Raw genomic sequence first — 7,464 nt, forward strand, 5'->3', positions numbered from 1 at the left:
TATTTTTCAATTTTAATTTAGAGGATTGTGGATTCAATAAGTCATAGTTGCCTCACTAAAAAGTAAAAGTGAGAAATGTGGAATCTATGTTCAAGATTTATACTAACTATAGGAAAAACTAAGCGATTAGATTTATGAGTATTTCCTCGACTTAATAGCAATATTTTAAGGGAGAAAAAGTAAAAGTGAGAAATGTGGAATCTATGTTCAACATTTATACTAACTATAGGAAAAACTAAGCGATTAGATTTATGAGTATTTCCTCAACTTATATAAGAGACGGGCGATCAAGTAAGAATTTGGGTAATAGATTGATTCCACAATAAGGATGAACTTTCAATAAGGGATAAGAGTCTTTGTTTCTTCACGTAGTTAATGTGTGTGGGCATGCACCCACATGTGTCTGTCTATGTGCATGCACATATAGACTTTTATTACTCATTTTTAAAATTTGGTCCTCATAATTTGAATTAAACTAAAATCTAAGGATGTAGATATTACATGTAATTTTCTTTTCCATTACAATTTTTTATTTTTTATTTCTCTTTTAGAATATTGAACCCTCTTAACCCAAAGCAATACCATTGTGAAGGGACAAGGGATCAATTCTAAGTCTTGGGTAAGTTAAGAGGCTAAGTGTAAGATATGGATACCTTCCACTTTATAGGACTTCTTTCTTTTTGGTGAAAAATAAAGAATATTCTATTAGGTTAAAGGTAGTAACATAGATTAGGTGAAATATGATTCTCTAGCTGAATAATAAAATTAGTTGGAGTATATATCAATTAAACCATTTTTTTTTGTATCCATATTCAAAATTTGTCATTGGGGGTCAAACTAGTTTGGAAATTTTACTCTAATTCCAAATGGGCTACTATCTTGAGATAAATTTATTTGCATTGCTATGCTTTAGAAAGAATCTTTATTGCTCGTGATCTTCCCCATGTATATCAAATGTTGAATTTTTATTCTTTTAATACATAACTAGTTACAGAGGGGCAGCACCCTTGTATTAAACAAAAAAGAGAATACAAGGCCTGATTCAATAAGAGCGGTAGGGGGAAAGAATCAAGAAGAAAGTCCCCTACTTTAGCTCTAGTCCTTAGACAAGAAAGACTAGCCCTGAAGGCTGGATGAGTACAAACAGATAGCAACCTCTTAAAGATACAGAGGTTTTTAAGATAAAAATAGACAATCTCAAAAAATAGAGAAACCGGAGGGCCTAATGACAACCATAGTCAAAGGGAGTCTTCAGAAGCATCATCCGCAAGTGCATTAGCCACATCCAGGACAATAAGACATTCTGTGCTATAGTTCGAATGAGCTGCCGATTCTGCCTCCTCCTCAGGGAGTCGATAGTCATTTAGGAACCAATCTTCACCCAGCCCAAACCCCCAGTCATTTCCATTCACCAGATCTCCATTATCCAAAATCCCAAAGTCATCAGCCCTCGCTAGATCTTCATCATGAATAAATTTTTCCCTCCATTCTGACGTAAAGCCGCTTTGTATGCCAGTTGCTTTAAGTAGGAAATCAATGTTCCTAAAGATGATAGACCAATTTGCTTGAAGAGACTCAAAATCCAGGGAGTTAACAATCACAAGCTTCCTCACCTCCGCTCCATTTCTTAGGGACATATAGTAATTTTGTAGAAGGTGAATTCTAAGGTTGGCATCAATATTATCTAATACATCATTAATTTCTCCCAACAAGCGATGCTTAAACATCATTTGAGTTAACAGTTTTGCTTTTTGCTTACTATTCCACATGTAAATTGTCATTACAAGAAAAAAAGCTGGGATGTTGGCATTGGCTTTGTACCCATAGTAAGCCATAAGGAATTCCTTTCCCAGAATCCTCTTAAGGCTATTGAGAATAACAGGATCCTGAGAGAAGAGGACCTCTTACAAATGTATGTCTATGATTTCACCCAGGAAAGCCATCTGGTGACAAGTAGCTTCAAGGAGGATTGGGGTCTCCATAGCGAGTTGTCAAGAAAGGAAAACAATTGATTGAAGGAAAGAAAGGGTATTCCATTGTTAAATAGCAAGACATCAAACCATAGAATATGACACCCTACAAGTAATTCATACCCATTAAATACCCACATGCGTGAGATGCCAGTGTCCAAAAAAACCAATCTGCGCCAAAACTCATCAACTTGGTGTCGACCGACTTTAAGCATCAAGTGATCATAAACAAATATTGAGAGGATCTAGTTGTAACTAAATATTAATTTAAAGTACACTTATATTTAATTTCCACGAGGCCAAAAAAGACACTTATCAATGATGTTGGGAATGCATCACATCTTGTTGATAAGAAGAAACCTTAACAGGTTAACAAGACAGACGGTTGTTCTCTCCACCACAAACCATGAGCATAAAGTGGAAAGGGGGTAAAGGGCTTGTCGGGGATCAAAGAACCAGTTTGCTCCACAACCAATACTTGCGGAAAGAAGTCAACCAAAAAGCATGCAACCATCAAGAGACCCAACTGGAGAGCATCCCCCTTAATGGAAAAGTGAGGATAACATGTCAATCGGTGGAAGCAATGCCACATCACCAACCGGCCCAATAGAAAACCATCATCAGTGGATGTTCAGGTGGGGTCACTAATGGCTATAGCCAATTTAGAAAGTCTATCAACTTCAATATTACCTTCTCTATAGATGTGGCTAATCCGAAATTCATCAAAAGTAGCTAGTAGCACCAGGATCAGTTGAAGCCACTAGTTAAGGTGCCAACTAAGGGTGTTATTACAGTGGATCGCATTAATCACGTTTAATGAGTCTCCCTCCAAATGAATTATCTACACCCCTAGCTCCTTCCCTAACTGAAGAACTCTTAAAGCCGCTTTGAATTCCGCTTCATTATTAGTAGCCACTCCAATCATTTCAGATATTTCTTTTATACAAAGACCATCGGAGTCCCTCAGTATACAACCAATACCACTTTGACCCAGATTTCCTACAAAAATACCATCAAAGTTTACCTTTCTCCACCCAGCCTCTGGCGCATCCCATTTCACCCCCACTCTTGGATTGGTCTGATCCATCGGGGTACCCAGGCCGAAAATCGATGGAATGAGTAGGTTTGGAAGAACTAGCTTAATATTACAATCCCAGTCTGTGTACACATTTTCCTTTAATGTTTTGGATTGGGCAACCTCATTCAGGAGCTTAGTCAAGTGGTTCTCAATTTTCCCACAAAGAGACAATAGGCTCATTTCATTACCCTAGACGATTTTGCGGTTCCTTTCTTTCAAAATTTCCCAAATCAAAAGTAATGGAAGGATAAAAAGAAAATAAATAAAAAAAGTCTTACCTACCGGTTTAAGCCATTACAAAAACCACTTATCCAGCCCTGATGGGAAGGGGCCAAAGATTCTCAATTTTCCCATGAAAAGCCACCAATAGTGGCTGGAGAATTTGCAATGGAGAAGAAGATGATCCACAGTCTCTTCCTGTTCAAGACATAAAGTACATCTACTAGGTCAACTGATACCCATTGAATGGAGTCTTTCTTTAGCTAGGATTTTTCTCTGACAAGCAAACTAGGCAAAGGAGCCCACTTTGGGAAGGAGGTGTTGATGCCAAAAAAGATTAATAGGCCAGTCTTTTTTATCTATAGCCACTTCTTTCAACTTGTAACCAAAACATATTTTGTATTTACCATCAAAGGAACCACACCACCTAATAATGTCTTTATTAGGGGAAAGGAGAATAATCCTTTTATTGAGAATGTCAGCAAACAAGTCTTTCTGAAGTTGATCCAAGTCCACAGGATCCAAGGAGTTCCATTTCCATTTAGTAATACCATTTTCTTGGATCGAATAACCATAATCACAAATATTGTGCCCCTAGAGGTGACAAGTTTCTGCCATAATAGGTTGTAGAGAGGGGTTGTGACATAGGGCTTCACCAGACCAAGAATCAAACCAAAAGGAGGCATCCCTTCCATTCCTGACATCCCAGGTAATCTGATCACTTATGATTTCCTTGTCGTCCACAATAAAATTCTAGATAGCTGAGCCTTTGGGAGGATTGTTAATAGTGAGAATCCTTTTTAGCTCCATGGAGTCCAGATATTTATGTTTCAAAAGCCTTGCCCATTTTTGCTTCCCACCGCTACAAATTTCCCATTCCAATTTAGTACCCATTGCTAAATTCATAATTGAGATTTGGTGAATGCCAGCACCCCCTGCCTTTTTTGGTTGGCAGATCTTTTTCCAAGCTACCAAAGGAAATTTCCCTTTGTCATCTGAACCATTCCAAAGGAACTTTCTCATTAGAGAGATCAATTCATCTTCAATTGCTACCGGTAATCTCAAGCAAGCCATGGAAAAAACTGGTAGCACAGAAAGAACTGACTTTATCATAGCGAGCTTCCCAACAAAGGATAACCACTTGCCTTTCCAAGTTCCAAGCTTGGATTTGTACTTATCAATAACATGCTTCTAGTACTGAGTTCTCTTACTTCCAATGAAGAGGGGGTTCCAAGAAACTTCCTTGGGAAATTTGCAACTCTGAGATTAAGAATCCTTGATAATATAGCTTGCAAGTTAATCGAAGTATTGACAAAAAACACTTCAGATTTGTGCTAGTTGATTTTCTACCTGGAAGCCATACAGTAATCATCAAAGCATGTTTTAATTATTGTAGCTGCCCTCCTACAGGTCGAACCAAACAAAATAGTGTCATCAGCAAACTGTAGATGAGTAGTTGTTTCAACCCCTGTTGCCACATTGACTCCAACTCAATGATCATCTTGTTGAAGAGATCTTATAGATCAACCTAAATCTTTTGCCATTATGATAAACAAAAATGGTGATAATGGATCACCTTGTCTGATTCCTCTTGTCAAAGAAAAGAAGCCATGGGATGAGCCATTAACTAGAACAAAGAATTTGGGGGTGGAGAGGCAACTCCTAACCCAAGTGAGCCATTCGTTGCAAAACCCAAATTTATTAAGAACGTCAAATAAGAAATCCCTATCCACCATATCATAAGCTTTCAGGATGTCTAGCTTTAAAATCATACAGGAATCCTTGGTCTTCCTGGCTATGTGAAGCATTTCATGAGCAATGATAATGCCTTCCACAATGGATCTTCTAGGGAAAATCTGCTTTGTTCATCTAATATGATGTGATTAAGGAGGGGCTTCAATCTATTAGCTATGATCTTTGTTACATTATTATATATAGTGTTGCATAGTGCAATGGGCCTAAAGTCACTCATCTATTGTGGATTTTGCTTCTTCGGGATTAGAGTAAAAAATGTGTGATTAATAGAACCTAACATAGTCATCTTATTTATTCTACTGCAAGATGTAGATCTCAAGCAATGATATCCTAGAGATGATGGAAGAAAGCAGCAGGGAAGCCATTTGGGCCAGGAGTCTTATCCGGTTTCAACTGGAAGGTAATTTTCCTTACTTGATCAATTGAAATAGGAGTACAGAGAGTTGTATTTTGATTATGAAATGTTGAATTTTATGTCTAAATGTAGGAAGGTTTTTCTCCCTCATATCTCTTGGATTATTCATGATGGTAAGAAAGCTCAATTCTAGGAGGATTCCTGGAATGCTTTTCCTCTATTGGAAAAGTTGCAAGGTATGGATGAATCGAAAACTTCTTTGAAATATTTATGGGGGCTAAGGTTAGTGATTACATTTTATTGTCATTTCATAATAGAGTTTCTCAAGATTCTTGGAAAAACATGTCAGAGGTAGATTCTCCTGAGGATCAAAAGACTAGACTTCAAGAAGAATTAGCAGTAAGATCTATTTATTTTCAAGATCTTCAAGATAGACTTATCTTGACACCATCTCCTTCAAGTCATTAAACTATGGAATTTGGGTGTCAAGTCTTAAATAATAAAGATACGGATAAGAAAAATAGATGCTACTATTTTTGTTGGTCAGTTGTAGTTCTTCCAAAGGCTATATATTTTGCTTCCTTAGCATTGAAAGGAAGAATCCTCAGTAGTGATAGTCTGTCTTCCTTGGAGATTAGTCAACCCTTTAAATGTGGCTTGTGTGATGAGATGGTTGAATCTAAGGATAACTTGTTTGTTAATTATGAGTTTTCTTTTAGTTGTTGGTCTTGGCTTTGTGGCTAATTGGGTTGGTTTTCTCCTCACCCTTCTTCAGTGTAAGATCTGTTTGAATCTTGTCCCTTGTTATACAATGATTCATTCTTTTCTTGTCTCTGTGAAGTGTATCTTACTATTTTTCTTGTCTCTTTAAAGGGATTTAAGAACAAAATCCTCCTAGGACATGAAAAAAGCATCTAAGTTCTTATTCCTTGATGTATAAGGACAAACTACTTTGAAAATAGACTTTTCAATCCTAAGAATGGTACCCTCTTCAACTGATATTGGGTGCTTCTCAAGTTTGTTTTATGCCCTTCTTCATTTTATTTCATACAAGTCTCAAGCTCATAAATCTAGTTTCCACCATGCAAAGGATGAAGATAGGTCAATTTTGAAAAGACATAAAGTTGATGTTCCATTACATGTGACAAGGGAGGAAGAAGTACAACTTCTGGATGCGAGTTTGAGCTCAGGATAGAGGAATTCCAAAAAGGTGGAAACTTCTATTCGAAACAGTCGTGAAGAAGATTGGCAGCTTCTTGATATTGTTATGAGTCCTGGGTAGAGGTAGCCAAAATATTTTATGGTAGTTGAGCACAAAAATTGTTTGTGGGATATAAATTCATGGAGGAGTCTATTATTTAGGGCTAGGGTAAGGATGAAGTAGATGAAAATTTTCTTAATAATACACTTGAGTAATGTATCCTTTGTTTATTTTGTGCTTCTGGTGGTGGCTGGGTTGAAATTAAATAATTAGCTTTGTTTTCTGATGGTGGTCCATTTTGTGCCCTTGTTAGTTTTGGTTTTGGGGGGGCTTCAACTTGTAGGGTCTTTTTGTCTCTAGAAATTCTTGGGCTTGTTACTTTTTATTATTATTTTTCTTGATATTTACTTATTTGTTATTATATTAATATATATGCAGGCTATATGCCTTTTATCCAAAAAAAAAATATTATGATCTAGTGAGGACAAATAAAGTATTGTTAATTTTTAGTTTGAATAAAGTAGTAATTAGGAAAACTTGGTCACTCAAAATACCATGATTGGATGGATAAAATACAATGTAAGTGATATTTTTACAGTTTTTAATATCTTCGTAGATAAATTTCTTATTATCAATTGACCTAATGGAGCTTCAATACAAGGCATTTTTTACATTTATTTCATTTTCTTGTAATCTTGATGTAGATTTACATTCAATTTCAAGAGGCTCCTTTTTATCATTATGAATAACAATCCAATAAACATTTTCAACACTATCATGTTAATAGTGAGCAACTAGAGTTGATTTATTGGAGTCTTCTATTTTAGAGGAAGAAAACATAAAAAATTAGTTATTCATATATTTTATAACACCTTATTTATTTATT

This window comes from Cryptomeria japonica, chromosome 4, assembly GCF_030272615.1.
Source record: "Cryptomeria japonica chromosome 4, Sugi_1.0, whole genome shotgun sequence".
Taxonomy (NCBI): Eukaryota; Viridiplantae; Streptophyta; class Pinopsida; order Cupressales; family Cupressaceae; genus Cryptomeria; species Cryptomeria japonica.